Source organism: Tinamus guttatus, unplaced genomic scaffold (genome assembly GCF_059628265.1).
Source record: "Tinamus guttatus ecotype Peru unplaced genomic scaffold, ASM5962826v1 Tinamus_guttatus_pri_ptg000692l, whole genome shotgun sequence".
Lineage (NCBI taxonomy): Eukaryota > Metazoa > Chordata > Aves > Tinamiformes > Tinamidae > Tinamus > Tinamus guttatus.
In genome coordinates this window covers 366,267-383,683 of record NW_028289226.1, presented here as the reverse complement: position 1 = coordinate 383,683, position 17,417 = coordinate 366,267, and the positions used below count along the sequence as shown (strand labels likewise).

Below are 17,417 nucleotides of genomic sequence, written 5' to 3'. Positions count from 1 at the left end.
CATTCTCTGGGAAGGAAAAAAAAAAGTATCACATTTGAAAAATATAAACTTAACACAGCAAACCCTTCTGCGACATATGTTTGTGTGTGTATGTGGCTGCAGTGGTACTTCAACACAGAACAGAATACATTCTATTTTATCAATACAATTTCCCTCAGAGGATACTATATCTGTGCAGCTCCAGTTGTTGTATTTGCCTGGCAATGAGGAATAGTCTGCCAGGGAATTAATTACCACACACTCATCTTTGTGGTAAATTTGGGGCTTGGAGGGGAAATGAGGAAGCAAGAATGTGGCAATTACAAAAACAAGAATTTTGTTGAAGGACTTGCTTCTTCCCAGTGGACTTGTTCTTTCATTCAAAATTAGTGAAAACTTTCCTTTCAAGGAGAAAAAAAGTGTCATGTTGAAAGTTCTCTGAGATGTGACGATAAACCTATGAAAACTTGCCAGTAATTTTCACTAGTCTGAAAACATAATCTGCCGCCTCTTTCCAGTGTATCTGAGTGGGTAATGGAAGTAACGGCAGGCCACCTATTTGAATATCATAGTTTAGAGGAAAAGACTTGGAAAATTGGAATGATTATAATGCATTATTTCAAAGTGAAGAAAATAAAATTTAAACAAAAAGGGAATATATTTAAAAACTACTATTTTACATTTTTAGAATTTCTCTCTGATAAAATTAGTGTTTCTGGGCAGGTTAGATACCACAGTCACAGAAACTTTTTTTTTTTTAATAAGTCTTCAGTAACATTCTGTTCTGTTTCTATTTCAAGCCCCAATCTATTATAAAATATAGGCACAATAGTGTGTGAAACAGATGCGAATACCTCAAAAATCTTCACATAGTTTTGTCTGTTCATGCACAGATCTATGTATACACACACCTACACATAGAAACACAGAGAAGATGCCATAGAATGAGCAGGATTCAAAAACCTGTTGTATACCACCACTAGCATTGTTAAGTACCAAGATTTGCATTTGTTTAAGCCCATCAAAGGGTTTTTGGAAGTGTCACTGACAGCCTACCAGTAGTTTAGCCTACAGGACCTGCATTACGGTAAAAGAAAAGCACTCAGCTTGACACCCAAAACCCCAGCTGTGTTCATATGGCTGCTGACTGGAATGGAGGCAACACTCTACTTTAAATGGCATATATCTAATAGAGAAATCTTTGTCAATACATGCAATTATGATATTTATATTTATTTTCATACCAATTTTATTGGGAGTTAATTCTGAAAAAGAGTTAAGTTACTGTTCCCATTTGCTCACTGCTATTAAAATGAAGGGTATAAATACATAAATCCTGACTTTGGTAGAAATAAAGCAGCATGAAAAGGTGCAAATCCTTAGATTGAGATTTGTAGATATGTTATCTTAATTGCCTCAACAAATCCATGAGGGGCATAGTACCTCTAAATGACAGTGATTAACTAGCACAAGAGTTAAACTCCCTACTCTGTGTAATGAAAAGAGCTATCCTCTCGACAGGGGGTTGCAGCAGTGAGGCTAACTGTGACATTTTTTCAAGGTCATAGGTGATTTTCATAGGCTCTTAAGCCTGGAGCAGATAATCATATATTTTACTAGCCAAGTTACAGTTATCCCTATACTTATCATAATACATTTATCCTGATAATGTTTATATTGAGGCCAGCAACTTGGATTAGGCAAAACAATTTCAGTCTTGAGGTTGTCTGGTTATTACCAAAAGACTAGTGATACTTCTGGTCAGGCTTTAACAATATTCAATAGAAACATAATACTTGTTGCAGAAGCTCCTCCTCCTATCTCAAAATATCACTAGATATTTTGGGATAGGCAGCCCATGAAACAATACTCTGGGTCAATCCAGGAGTTTTGTGGTGGTCACCATACCTGCACTCCGCATTACATTCCCTACTATCAGCAGACAACAAGGGTGAGATCTTCACAGGCAAAGACTCTCACAGAGATGAATATTCCACTGTGTGCATAGGACCCGAGTGCTCGATCTAAGCACAAGTGGGTGGCTGGGTGGGTAAGTGGACAGCACCCCATCACCACAAAAGCCTCCGAGCACTTCTGCCTCTATGCAGCAGAGGGCAGTGGCACACATGCACTAGCATAACTTCACCAGAACACTTAACACACGATTTTAAGTTAAGCAGCTTTTTACCCACAAAAGCAAGCAAGATCCCTCATACTCATGAAGGGAGTTTGTGCTGAGGTGTGTTGTCACTGTTGCATATTTTGTTCAAAATGGTTTTATCAGCTGTCAGTCATGTACTTCCTTAGCCTTGTAATCTAAACAACAGCTAAGAATATTTTTCCCCCAAAAGATCACAAACAAGAAGAAAATCAAATATCAGCAGAAGTGAGCAGAGAAAGTTTGGAAAAGTTATGAGTACATAAAAAAATAATAACAGACACTTGTAACATCTGTAACTACAACAGATACTACAAAATGTCTACCAAAATAACATGTACTTGGATCCATAAATGATACTGACATCCTCTCAAGCTCTTTCTACAAGTGGAATCAATCTTTGAGCAGTTTGCAAAATAAATAAATAGATAGATAGATAGATAGATAGATAGATAGATAGATAGATAGATAGATAGATAAGAAGCATGCGTTCCCTGCCTCACTGTTAACTGATTGCTTATTGCTTAGCAGGATGCTCAATGGGCTTTCCTGCTTTGTCTTATGGACTTCTGGGCTGTCATATCACTCTGATAGGGCAGGGAAAAAAAAGGCTGGGAACTGGGTGGAGGGCTTGGAACGTATATTTTAGAAACAGTCCCCACCCTGATCTGATGTTGAGTAGTTCTCCAGAAGCTGTACTGGAGGGCAAGGGAGAAAGGGGGCCGTCTTTTGCTGGCTGACTCGCCTTTGCCCTTGGCAGGTTTTGAGCATGTCCATGTGGCTGCACAGCCTTGTTGGAGTGGAGGCAACTGTAGTCTCAGCTTTGGTCCTCTCCTTGTGGCATGGAAAGCGCTATGAAAAGTCACTTCATTCAACTTAAGAAGCTTGGCCTCATTTAAGAATTCTTTTTTTTTTCAACCAAAGAAAGGCAGTAGTCCAAGCCAAAGCCGCCAAACATTTACAGTCTAAAATAATCCAAACAGAAGAAAGAGAGATGATCAAATCCAAAGCAAATTTGGAAACCATCCACAAGATTATATAAGTATGTGTATGTATATATATATATATATATATATAGGACTGTTAGAAGCTTGTGTTAGACAGTTCAAACCTACTTGTTATTTTTCTTCTTCTCTTGCAGGGAATCTGATAACTTTCAGCTCAATGTTCTTTGAACAGCCAGGGAATATTTTAAGGGAAAAACATATATGTAAATGGACCATAAACCCAGGCAAGGTGACAGTTATTCCATGTCATTTTGAAGCACAGCGCCAGGGAGTCTCCAGACAAGCCTGCTCTCAGTCCAAATCACCTTTCAATCAGAAGCACCTTTTTTTTTTTTTTTTTAATCATTAGAGTTCACTTCACTGCAGAGACCAGGACTTTACGTGGCTGCAGTATGGCTGCAGACAGGGGAACATGCATTCCATGCTGATTTTCCTGACGTTTATTCAGGTGTCGCAAATCAGAAGAGTTTAGTGTAACATAACTACTTTGATCATGAATTGTGGAAAATAAAAGCCACTCCAGCAAGGTCAGTTATTCCTCACTCTCCAAATTTGCAAAATTTGTTTGAAAATACACATTTACAATGCTTGGATTACTGCTGAGATTAATTAATTTGTAATATTTTGACTAACTGTCAGGAGAACACATATAAAGGCATGATAACTATAACTTAATACTGGTCATTGGATAATGCTATAACTCTTGCCTAGAGTAACATAAAGCATTATCTATTCTGGAACTGTTCACTTGACACTACTTTCTTTAAGCCAGCACAAACACTGACTAAGTCAGTGATGGCAACTAAAAAATAAAGTAATTATCTGAAAAGCTCAGTCCTCTATCAGGCTTTTTATTTTCCCACCACATTTGCCTAAGCATATTCATTTTTAGACTCCGTTTCTGGGAATGAACTTTGATTCTCAGTCACCCTTTACTCTTTTTCATGAACCTCTAATAAGCTGATGTTTTATAAGCTAAAATATAGAGCAAGCCTTAGATATTTGTGTTGAAAACATGACCAGAAACCAACACAAAACATGAAACCTAGATATTACAGGATACTTATTATATCTAGATGCATGTTATCACAGGTCTTTCACTATTTTCAGAAGGGAGATTTTCATTTTTTTTTCCTTTATTTTCAATCTCAATCCTAGTTTGAACGTACTTCATCTCTGTTGCAGACGTATCCTTGTCTGAACCTTTTCTCTCGAAGCCCATGTTTGGCTCAAAGCTACAAATGAATTAGGAATTACTTCTCTCTGAATAAAAGAGCCTGGAGGCCCATTTGGCTTCACCCTGTCTGCTGACAGCCACATGAAGGGCTACTCCTAATTGTGTATCCCCCTTCTGAGCAGGTACAGTCTCTGGCAAAGCAGGAAAGAATACAGCAGCAGTATGTTGGTGGGGAGATGCTTTCTATTATTTCGCTGAAGATTTTGTGGCTTTTGCTATCTTCATCCATCACCATGCACATAGCTGCCTCCAATTTCATTCCAGGACATAGCTCCTTCTGCTTCTGTTTCCCTTTTCTTAAGTGAGTAAGAGAGAAAACAGATTTCCTACAGCAGTGGTCCGAGGGCTTTGGGCCAGGAAGACAGATAGCGGAGGGACAAGGGAGCAATTCAGAGGAGAGACACTACTGGAAGAGCAAGAGCTAAGACATCATTTATAGGGAGCAACCAGCAAGACAATGTATTGGCAAAAGAAACACCAGTGGGAGAAGGAGCAGTGCTGGGTGTTTTCTTGATGTTATCCATGAATAAAAAAAAGCAAAGAGTTCCTGAAAATAATCAGCAGTATATGTGATTTAGTGAGTAAGAAAACTACTTGAATTTCAGTTTTGTTTCTTGAATCCTACGTAGTTGGAGTTTTCAGTTACAAGTTTGTTCTCTAATACTTCACAGCAGATTTAGAGAGAAAGTGCATGAGAGAAGTTGTTCTGCTAATTAAAATGCATAATTAAAGGAGTAATTAAGCTTACTGCAGAATGTTCTTATGTCTGGGAGCCCAAATGCCCCTGAAAAATGATTCATTTGCTGAACTGTCTCTGAGAACTAAAGTAACCATTGGATATTTTGGTTACATCTTTCCTCTATGTTTTTTTGGCATAAAAGTGAATGTGCCTGGTCTCTTTTCAATCATTTTGTTTCTTCCATTCTTTCTGTAGAACAAACAAGATGATGTCATAGGGATGTCTTTTCAGCATGAAAACACTGATTTTTTTTTTCTTCTCCCTGAGCTGAGCAAACTGCTTCTAAAATTGCCACAATAACTTCCTCTATGGCAGTTGTACCATGACTACTTCTGGTGCCTGGATAGGTGGAATGTTCTTGTCCCCAAGCCAATTCTTATTTCCTTAGAAAATAGACTCTTGCCACAACTATCTTCTTGGAAGGCAGACAAATCTTTGCAGACAATGGCACATTTTTGCCCCACCTATTAAAACAGGCATTGATCCTGTTAGACAAAGATATTTTGTTTCTTTCTCCCTTAAGACTTGGCCTTTCATCTATAAAAAAAAAATGCAAAAAATGCAAATTGAATGGAAAGCCCTGTTAGTAAAAGGCACCAGAGAGAAAGAGAGAGAGAGAGCCATCACCAAACCCAAATACCTCCCTTCCCAGCAGAGAAATTTCCTTTCTGGACTCTGAAGACAGTGTTCACAGCAGTGCAGTAGGAATTATAATGATACTGTCTTATTCCATGGACTCTGCCTTACTCACTTTAAAACATGCTGCAACCCAAATCCATGCAGTTTAAGAGTTCATTATCCTCTTCACTCTATTCAGGATTTATAGGAACAACGTGGTCACGTTAATATACACCAGTGACTGAGTGCTATATTTATGCCTCAATGATTTTCTGTCATGATGCCTGGCAAAGACGGATTCCCTGAAATACCAGTTTGTTTGGGTTCATTAATCTTAATTCCTATCTTGCTTGAATAGAAACTGGATAACAGTCAAGCCAGAGAATAGTTCTGAGAATTAGAACTTTTAACGGCTTTTGGACTGTCCAAGGCGTCACTTTTTTTTTTTTTTTAAATAAGTAATTAATTGATCTACATCAAGTACCAGGGGAGAGACTCTGTGAAACTGTGCAAAATGCTTCCTGTGGTTTTAGGGAAAAAAAAAAAAAAAGCTGGCTTTTGGCAGCATCTTTCCTTAGCAGCTCTTGTGATTTAATGGTTTCAGCAGGGGTTAAGGAAACACAATTCCTGTGCTCTCTACTTGATATATTTAACTGTCCTTCATCTCTTTGGGTGATATTATGCAAGTTCTTTAACTTGTCTATGGCCTAGTTTAAATGTCTATAAAGTGAATGTAAAATCAAACTCATAGAGGTGTGAGAAGGCTTATTTCATTGAGAATCTTAAGGAAGTTAGAGATCCCGGGTGAAGAGTCCTTTTTTTTCCCTCCCCTCCCCTCCCTTCCCCTTCCCCTTTTCCTTTTCTTTTTCCTTTTCCTTTTCCTTTTCCTTTTCACAGAATGACTCAGCAGAAAAAAAGAATCAAAAAGATTCTGTCTTTCCCTGAAAGATAATGATAAAAAGGAAGAGCAGCCTGCATGCTTGTGATAAAATGCCATTCCTCCTTTTCTATGCAGTCTCCCTTCTCCTTACTGTCTAAACTCTCCTTCCCCTGAGCTCTTGTGCATTCAGAGTGAGAGTTAGCCCTTGCCTACTCAGCAATACATGAGGCCCGCAGCATCTTACAGCAAATAGAACCACCAGCTCAGGAACCTGACCTGCTCAGTAGTGCAAGGGAATGCATTTCACACAGCTATTCTTGCAAAAGTCAAAAGACTTGTGTAGGGCTAAAGTGACTTTCCAGAAAAGTATCTGGCCTTGATACAAAGGCCTTTATATACTATTAGAGATTGCCTTATTTGTTATTTAAATTTGCCGGAATTCAGATTCTAGCCTCCTCTCTCCAATCTGAATAAAACCAGTTTTAGCCTTTTCCAGTTCTATCTCTCTTGGGGATTACAAGAAGAAACTGAAAGCCTAAAATATTTCTATTATTTTACCTGTGATTAAAGTCACAGTGTCTGTATAGAGATTCATAATGAAAATCCTTAGACTGCCAGGAATGCAGAGATCTCTGAGGGGAAACACCAAGAGGGAAAATGGCAGAAAAATGATGGCAGGTGGTGTTGGCTCCTGGATCACCCCATCATAGCACATTTACATGTAGTTCCCAAACCAGAAACACGAAGGACGGTATACAGTAAGGCACAGTCTCCACCTAATCTGAAGAAGAGACTCTGACCACTTAGAAGCAATGGTAGAAAGGTACAGAACAAAGACAAGGCCTTAAGACACCCTGGTTAGGAGACAAAGGATGAGGAATAAATCCTAGTGATTTGCCAGAGTGGGATAGAGAAAAAAAAGAGATCTTGATCAATGAAAGCTCCTAAAGATACAAAAGGTTCATCACCACATGGCTACCCAAGAAGCCAGAAGCCATGATGAAGACTTGATAGTCAGCTTCCTTTTGCTCTTTATGCAATTGCAAGAAATCCTGCACAGCCCACCTAGGCACATGTGTCTTGGATATACACATGCTGGACAGACTACATAGGCACACACATCTTCATGCTTGTGTGTATGTGGCTCTGGCAGCATGAATCGCTGAGGCTAACTTATAAAATAAATTCATCTTATCATCTCATAATGACTTATATTGAGTTTTGGTGCCCAACAGTCACTTAACATGTGCAGAAAAGAATCTTGAAAACTAGCTCTCGTACTGACTTATTACTTAATCAACTTTAAGCCTGCCCTTCAAAGGTCTTGTCAAAGATCTGTAAATGTTTAGAATTGTTTTGCACCTCCTAACATCAAAGTCACAGACCATTTTCAAGTTCGAGCATCCATTTCTAACCACTTGTGCTAAGAATTAACATTTCTTTGCTATTTGTTTTAATTTCTCTTGCTATTAAATCAAATTAATCTCAGAAAATCCTGAAAGTTTTTTTCATGGAAAAGTTCTATTTTAAAGAAACTTTTTTCCCTTGAAAGTTATTAGGTCTATACCTGAAATTTTCCAGTTAATGCTAATTAAGATTTCATAGAAGCCAAAGATGTCTATGTAATATTTAATACATACTCATACGAGATTACCTAATTAACAGAGTAATTGCTATTCATATTAGTCCTTCAAAGTCTTTCTTTTTCTTTCTCTTTCTCTTTCTCTTTCTCTTTCCCTTTTCCTTTTCCTTTTTCTTTTTCCTATTAATTGGGCCTTTAGGATGCTGGTACTGCAATCAAAAATGTTTCTAAATAATTATGCACTCATTTATGTGGCTAACCACCTGAATCACTGTAATTAGAATGCTTAATGCCTGTAATTAATTATGTCAGCAATGCTGGGGGTCATTTATCAGATTTTTAATACAGAAATATGTTTAGACAAAAAGAAAGAACTGGGTCGTGATTTTATTGGACACATTTCCACTGACTGTTGTCGGACAACACTCTGAGAACTTCTCTTGGAGGTTTTGTTTAAGAATGAAATAAAAAATGAGGAAGATGCTATCAAGCGGAGTATTGTCCTTGAGCAGTTAACTTTATTATGGATCTGAAGGATCCATATTTAGGATCCATATCTGAAGGATCCATATATTATGGATCTGAACTTACCCTAGAGATACGCAGTTATGCAAATCCAACACTCATTAGTATAATGAAATAAGTTATGACAGTCTATTCATTTCAGGTAGAAATAAGAGTATGCTTGTTTTGTTTCAATATACTGCTAATACATGAAAGTTTCCTGGAGTCCTGCAGCAAATTCTCACAGTACTGAATTGATTTGATAAAGAGTTACAGATTAAGTGTTCTAAGAGTTCATAAACCTGTAAACTTCAGTCCCATTCCAAAGAAGCCTGAGACAATTTATCTTTTTGCTTGGAAATTATACAAAAAGAAATTATGCAAAATCAGAGGTTTGGCAAAGATTTGAGGAAAAACCACTTGAAACACCGTAATTCAAACCAAGTTTACTTGGACAATTTCAGTTTGCCTAAACTTGAAACTCAAAGAAAACCTCAGGGCAGTAGTGTAAACCAGAACAGATAGAAATCAAGAAACATTTACACAATACTCATGAATCAAAGATACTTAACTTTATATGATATAAAACAAGGGACAAAATTGGAATCTGACAGGAATATTTTTTGGACACATTTTATGTAGTCTGGATTAAACACAATGACAGTTTGCCTCTCCTGATGTGGCAAATAAGAAAATGGTACCTCAAAGCCAGACTTCATGCATATCTGTAACGCTGTACTTGGATGTGTCTATGCTATGTCTGTCATTGGTTCCTATATATTTTCACTGTAAAAAAAAAATCATGACTGAGAAAGAAATATTTTATCCAGGGCATTGATTAGAACTGAATTAAATATTTTTAGTTCATCATAAAATTTATAACAAAATGTGGCTGAGAACACAGTTATTGGAAATTCCACCATGTGTGGAACAAGGATTAGCTGAAAAAATATCCACAAAATTGTAAAGAAGTCAAGTCCTCCCTTCCCTTCTCTCTATGGAATACCCAATTATTCACAATGCCAGAGTGTAAGCAACTCTCCAGTTTAGCAGTTAAAAGGCATTTGCTTGACCAATGAGAGAAAGCTGGTTAAGTTCCTGCCTTTGTGGACAACTATTCAGGTTCAAATTCAATAAATGGGGCACTGACCCAGCCTCCAAAACCAGGGTGGGGTGTAAGATTCTGATGGGGGCATGCTTCTGTGAGACAATGAGCTCAGAGCCCTTCAAGTACAGGAAAGAGTTGAACATAAACCTCTCTCAATGTGGATGAATGTCTATCAAATGACAGAAGGAGGCTTCCTCCTCTTCTAGTTCTTCATAAATTTAGTCCTCTGCTATGGTTATATGAGTATGGTAATAAGAGTTGAATCAAATATTTTAACTCAGTAGGAACCGTTTTTTGCGGAAAAACTGAAAAAAAATGATCGTGCTCTTTCGCACTCAACAGATTTTTATTTTTTTCTAAATATTTCAATCAGAAGCTACAGTGAAAAATAAATCCATTAACAGAAGAGCTGTGGTGGGTATGTGAAGTCAGTGGGTATTAAGATTCTATTATTTAACTACCATATGTTAGAGAAATCTAAATTATATGACAAATTGTCTGTGACACAAATTCTTTAAATCAGGACTTTAGCATTTTGTTGAGAACTGCATTCCTGTCGGATCAAAGTGCTTCTACACACAATTTCTGTCTATGGTATGCCAAGAAATCAGACTCTTTAAGATGATGCCTTCAAACATTGAGCATATTTATACAGAAATGCTCTCTTCTAAATTTAAAATCTTGTTAAAACTTCATAACAGCCTGTGAGGAAAGTTTTCAGAAAGCAGCAAGGGAAGATGCTATGTGTATCTAAAACAAAATCCATTAGATTTTGTTCCTATACAAGGCATCCTGTGGATACTGATATTACAGACTACCGTGGTGCCTGTTGAAGACTCTGCATTACCCAGGTTATTGAAAACACACAGGGAAAATTTAGCATATCTGAATATTGTTTTTCAAATGTCAATTTGGAACTGCAGTTTTCTGATGCTTGTAGCCATAACATTAACCCTTGAAAGTCTTTACACCTTTTTTCATCTCATCTACACTTTCAAAAATGTCTTTTAAATGGAAGTTCCTACAGAAAGAACTAACTTACTTTCCAAGTGATTGATGGAAAATAGAGTCTAATATCTGATTAGAATTAATGAATGACTTGATTCAGTCATCCCACATGTAAGTAACTTTCTATGCATGAGTTATTTCACTGAACTGCATGCTCTGCAAACATGGATAAAGCTACGATCAAAATTAAGGTCGGCAAAATTGGAAACTAATTATGTACTTAAAGGTGGTGTCTTGAGAATGTTCCTCAATTATTTAGTCTCACGATTTTTAAAGTCTGCAAAGTGAGACAAATACTAGCAATGTTGTCAGTGACTTGTTCTGCTCTGTCATGCCTGAGCTGCTGAACACAGAGAGAGCTAATCCTGTTCCTGAGTAAGGACTATTAAATCTTTCAAACAATAATAGGCAGCTCTCATGATCCTACAAGATTCTTACAGCTGCACCTTACTATCTACAACTTGTTTGTGTGTGTTATATGTACTCATTATTTTGACAACAAAATTGAAGAATTTGTAGATAAATGCATGCATATATATTTATATATATGTATATATAAATATCCATGATATATGCTCATGAATTAAGATTAGCTGCTGTCCGGTAACTTTTAGAAAATAATAAAATATACACTTTTCACATTCTTAGGTTGTGAGTATAAATATGGAAAAACACAAACTTGATTTATAAGCTCAAAATAATCTCAAGAGGGACTTAGCTAAATTTTTAATAGCATGAAATGACTAATTTAAAGTCAAGAGTAATTTAGTTTTGACTGACTTGGCAATCCTTTGTTCTCCAGGTCATGTAAGTGTTGAGTAAATTATAAACCTGTAATTCTATCCTGAGGTCAAGCAACTTCAGAACTGATTTGATATATTGGGCTCCTGGAAAGTTCTTCCAAGGTTAGTACCCTGTAAACTGTCTTTATGAGTTGACTGCATTAATACCTAATAGAGTCAGATAATATTAGCAGAGGTGAAATTAACCCTTTCAAAGAAGGATATACTCAAATGCAATATTTTTAAATGAAGGACAAAGAAAATCACACATATCTGTAAGCAACTTGTTTGCTAGATTGCTGTAAAAATAATGTGATTGAACCAAACTGTAGATATTTGACTTCAGGAACAATCATGTTCATGAAAATTATATATGACAATCCCAGGCTTGCAAAGTAGAAAATATTGCCTTGATATCTTATCCTGGAAAACCCAGCAGTTATGCTGATGTACTATGTAAGCAGCATCTATCTTTAAAGAAAACAGTAATTGATTTCAGCAACTTCTTTATATTTTCAGGATACTACTACTTTATATTTTCAAGATTTCATCCAGGATGCTAAACACAGAGATTCTTGCAGAACCACTGAGATATATGCAGAATAGACAAACCTCTCATAGCCAAACCTGAGAAGACAGGAAAAGAAATAACCCCATAGAAACAGGTTTGGAAGACAGTTACAATTTGGAGAGATGGTATAGACTGTGCTGATCCAGCAGAAAAAAAGTCTACTAAGTAAAGGACAGAAATATCACTATTTCCCATTTTCATGATTTGTAAACAAAAGCCCTACAAACAGACTGAGAGCCCTAGAGCTAGTCATTTAATGCAGGTGGTGCACTGATTTTTGCCACTGAAAAATTGAAACTGAAACTAAACTGAGATGTTTCCATACAAGACAGTGTGTGCCTTATATCAGCAATTACTAATTCTGAGGCGGGAAATTAACACCGAAAACAGATTGCTCTGATTAGAAAATGAAGGTACCTGAATTGGCTGTCTGTACCTGCACAGATCTAAACATATTTTCATTAGATATTCATGTTTAGATAGAAGAAATCTCAGTTTGCTGAACACAAGCAAGTTTCTGGCTCTAGGGTCAGAGGTGGTTAAAGTCTGACTTACTTAGGCTTTCTCACTGTGAACAGGAGATGGGCCTTGAATGGGATTTGAACCAAGGATACAAACCTGGAGTTACCTTGCATTGCAAACTTTCCCTTCAACACTCTGTGAGTAATGGCTGGTGACTACTTATAATGGAGAGCATAGACTTAGACTATGTGTGGGACAGAAGATTTAGTGAATCAAGTCAAACGCTGTCTCCTGTAATGGGAGAGTTCCTATATTTGAAGTTGCTTTGATATTAGCTAACTGCCTTGATTATGTATCAGCATTATACATCAGCATCTCCTTGATTATACAGGCCTTTTAGACTTCTGTGTATTTATTTCATCAACACTACAAAATGAAACTTCTGTGGGATAATAATAATCAAACATGTTTTAAGGAAAAGAGATTTTCCTGGAGATATCGAAAAAACTTCTCCCATTTTAGATGTTATATACTGCAGGGCAAGTATATGCTATATTGTATATTTTCTATAAAAACATTACATTTGTAACTTCCCTGGGACCATGTATATAAATATTTGTACATGAAATTATATGTTAAGCTTTGAAATTTATGCTATATATTTCTGTTAATGTTCGAAAAATATTTGTTCAGGCAAATGAAATTGCAGTAAAATATTTTACTACAGATCAGTCAATGGTTCTCACAACTTTATCTTCTTAAAAAACAATATTTCAAGTTATAAAACAGAGTTCCCTTTCAGATTTATAAAAGGCAACCTTAACCAGCTTGATTTGATTGATACCAAGTTGTTGAACATTTTTTAAACACTGAGGTTTAAGGTGAAATAAAGTCAAGATGTAAGCATTTTCCTTTCTTATGTACATGATTTAGTTTTGCGTTCCAGTAACTTATACTTTTAGAGGCAATTTGCCTGCAGAGTACACAGTGGGGTTATGTGCATATTCCCTAATGCCATTAACAACAGTGAGACGAGGTTCACTGCCCAGTACACAAAGCTCCAAGTATACAAATTGTTAATAAATATGACTCCTCACAAAAGAGCAAATTAATACTATAGTCAGAGCAATGTGTGGTCCAGGATACATTTTCAAACAAGTTCATTGGGGTGTCCCAACACCTTAATCACAAGTCCAGCAGCCATCTGGTGACTCCCAATGGTTTACCACCCACTGTGGAAGTCCCCTGGGCAGCCGCCTACCAGCCCTGCTCTGCACTCATATTTTTGCTTGTACAAAAGTTCTTTTAATGCCAGTAGCTCTGCCCCAGGAAGGATTCAAACACCCCCTCAAATCATATGCACAGCATCAACAGTTTTCTTAGGTTGCTCATGGTGGGAGAGCCTACGTGTCTTTGGGTAAAGCTGTTTTTATCCCATCTTTTTCTGCTAAATCTTCATCAAAAAACCTGTCATTTGGAAAGCCTGAATTACCAGCTCACACCTACTTTTACCACATGCCCACATACCTGAAGACAGCTCTTAAGGAAACTTCACACCTAACTCACAGCTTTTTGTTTCACTTGGCTGGAACCCAGCCCCTGTAAGAGTACGCTCATCCCCATACATCTACAATTCCTCTGCCCTACCCCATTCACCTCCTCAGGCCTCTGCCACCTTGAAGTGCCATGTGCCAAAGCTTATTATTCCATCTTCTCTGTAGGTCTGCACTGCAAAAACACCTCACATCTGACTGCAAATCTCTCTTCAAAGGAGTCAAAAGTGTAAGAGCTACGAAGGCAAACGGTTGTGAATAGATATTTCAGGTAATGTGTATCAGGGGGACAGCACAGAGAAACTCATGATATACAGGCATAGACTCACTTTTGGAATTTGTATCCACAATTTGCTAATCCCCATGAACCTTCTGAATCCAAACATTTCTTTCCCTTTACAGTGGTAACACATTGAACAGAAGATGGAAACACTTTTCTTTCTCTCATTCATGTCACTAGCAAACTTTTTATCAATCTTTTCAGATTTAAACATCATTTTCTAGAAGTTCATGTATCACATTTTAAATAGAGCAATCCAGTGGTAGTTTCAGTAGTTCCTCAAAAAGAAAAGGATCAAGAATACCAGCAGTCACATTCACACTGTCCAATTTGTAGACAGATCACTAAATAACAGATCTCTACATAGAGTTCCATGTTTTCCAAATTAATTGGAATTTGGTAAGACAGAATAAGGAAAAGGGGAATCTGAAAATTTACATTGTGAAATAGGTAGCCTGAAACAAAAGGTAAAGAAAAGAAAGAGTAAGAAAAAGAGTATGAAAAGCTCCTTTTCAGGGAGGACAGGACATTGAGATTAGATGGCATGTTACAGGCCTGGCTGGATGAGGATATCAGAAAAGGAGACAAGGAACAAATCAGTCAGGAAGACGTATCAAGTCTGAGAAGAATTTGAGGTGAACTATGAGTCGTGTACAAACACAATAACAAAGGATCTAGGAACTTGGAAGGAATAACTAGGAGTTGTTGTAGTCCAAGGCTGGAGGAGGAAGAAGAAACTTAGGAGATGTAAACAAAAATGGAGGAAGGAGATGGAGGTCATTTGGAGTGGAAAGAGAGGAGGGATTAGGGGAGAAAGAGGATGACAGGAAAGACAAGGGACCACAATGCAGTCAGCAATTATTTGCCACTTCTGATTTGGGCAGTACCAAGTATTACCCATTTTCCACTCACAACAAGTAGATGGGCCCTGTTTTATTTTTTTACTTTTTATTTTCTTCTTTTTTTTCACATTTATGTCACAGAATGGGTATGGATTTGTGCCAGGAGACTATGGATATGTAAAGAGAGATAGATGGAGAGCTATGAAGGAGGGGTAGGAACCAACTGACAAAGTAAATTAGATCAGGCCTAGCAGAGTAGACCAAGAAACTTGAGGTATAAGGAATGGCCTAGGGTGAGGAACCAGCGATGGGGAAGATGCAAGACCCAGAGATTTTTCTCCAACTGTCCCCAGATAGGGCGGAGAAAATAGTTGGTAGAAGAGTCTATTACACATTATGTGCATGTTCCTCTTCCAGTGTTGATCCACATAACAGAAATACAACTTAAATCAAGGATATTATGTCTTTTATCAATGATAAGATCCCATATGCATTTTTTGTTCAACAATCACAAACATGTTATGAAAATAAAAACTACCATTTTTTTAATATTAGGGATGTAGCATCAAACAATAAAGATTAAGAAATGATCTACTCTACTACCTTCAGCAGAGTATGAATAAAGTTCACGCATTTTAATGTATTTATTTATGCAGTCTCCTTTTCCTTATTTCTTGCCTTTTGCAATAAATTGCAGGCGGCTGCAATTGCTATGGATTTTCTTTAAAGAAAAGTAGTGCAATAAAATAACATCACAGTAGGGAAGCTTTAGTTATTTTATTCATTTAAAATCTGAGTCATTGCACAACCACTAAAATAATCCTAAACCAAACCGACTGGAATACTTACAATTGAAGAAAGGTGTTGGAAATATTAACTCCCTGAATTGTACTAGGAAAAGATGGAGCTGAAACATAAAAAGATGGATTTGCCACATAGTTCAACTGCTGTCCAGCTTCAGCTCTGAAAACTTGAAGCAATGGATGGCGTGGTCATACACCATGTTGTACATTGCAGAGTCAGCATGAAGAAAATTGAGAACTGTGTTTTTCAGAAGTGTGAGCCAGTTTTTCCGAAGTCTATGTGTAATGGAAATTCAGTACAACTGTAAACATTGTGCTAGACTGACACCGAAATTATCAATTTAGTTTAATGTCTGTGTCACTTTTCCAGTGACCTTGCTAGGTTGCGTTTGCTCCACCATCAAAGGCCTTACTTTTGTCCAAGAAATGGAACACAAGCTGAAATACCAACAAAAGACTTTACAAGGATCTATCCATGATATACTTTGATCCCATCTGAAAAGCCAAAGGCAATGAATCATCTGATAGATGATTTTGCTTGAACAGAAAACTTTTATACTACTACTTATACTACATGTTCAGACCTATGGAAGTCAGATAACTCAATGTATGAATTCCCAAAAAAACCTAACAGCAGATAAATCAAAAATTTTAATCTTCTTATATGAGGGCCAGATCCACAGTAGCAGTTCAGGAAGACAGACACAAAAGCTGAAAGTGTCATGAAAAATGCAACAAGATAGACTAGTTCTGCTGCGGAAACACTAAAACTTCTAACTCCTGTGCCTTTGAGTTCTTTCTTGATCATAAGGTGTGTTTCCATTGAATATATTTTCTTTTCCTTCTTTTGGGACACAGATTTGCACGAGATGGATATCTTTCATAAGACTCCATGTCCACCTGTTGTTTCTTGCTCACCTGAAGCTATAATTCCCTGCGTGAAGCTGTATAAATGGCTACTGTGGACATGAGTAAGGCCTTTGGGTGAGGAATGATCATCTGAATAAGATGAACTCTTCAGCTAAAAACCTCTCTCTTTCATGAGAATTCTTGGTCATAAAGAATGAGAGCATAAAAATAGCAAAAAAAAAAAAAAAAAGTGTCAGTGGCTGAAGTGTTTATAAACAAAGTGTTCTAAAGTTTTCCATTGGAGCATCATCTGCTTATGTAGGAAGCTGCCATGCCAGCAACATCTCATAAATAAGATGATGAGGAAGACTCCAACTGGTAGGCAGCACATCCCACTTTCACTGTGTCAGTCTTAAAGATTTTATGTGTAGGTATAGCACCTGGCATGAAACTGT

General features: G+C 37.1%; 1 protein-coding gene across 1 annotated transcript in view; it reads right to left on the bottom strand.

The window, feature by feature from the left end:
• Positions 1–17,417, bottom strand: part of LOC104572033 (potassium voltage-gated channel subfamily KQT member 1) — a 463,821-nt gene that overhangs the window by 203,781 nt on the left and 242,623 nt on the right. The window lies entirely within an intron of this gene.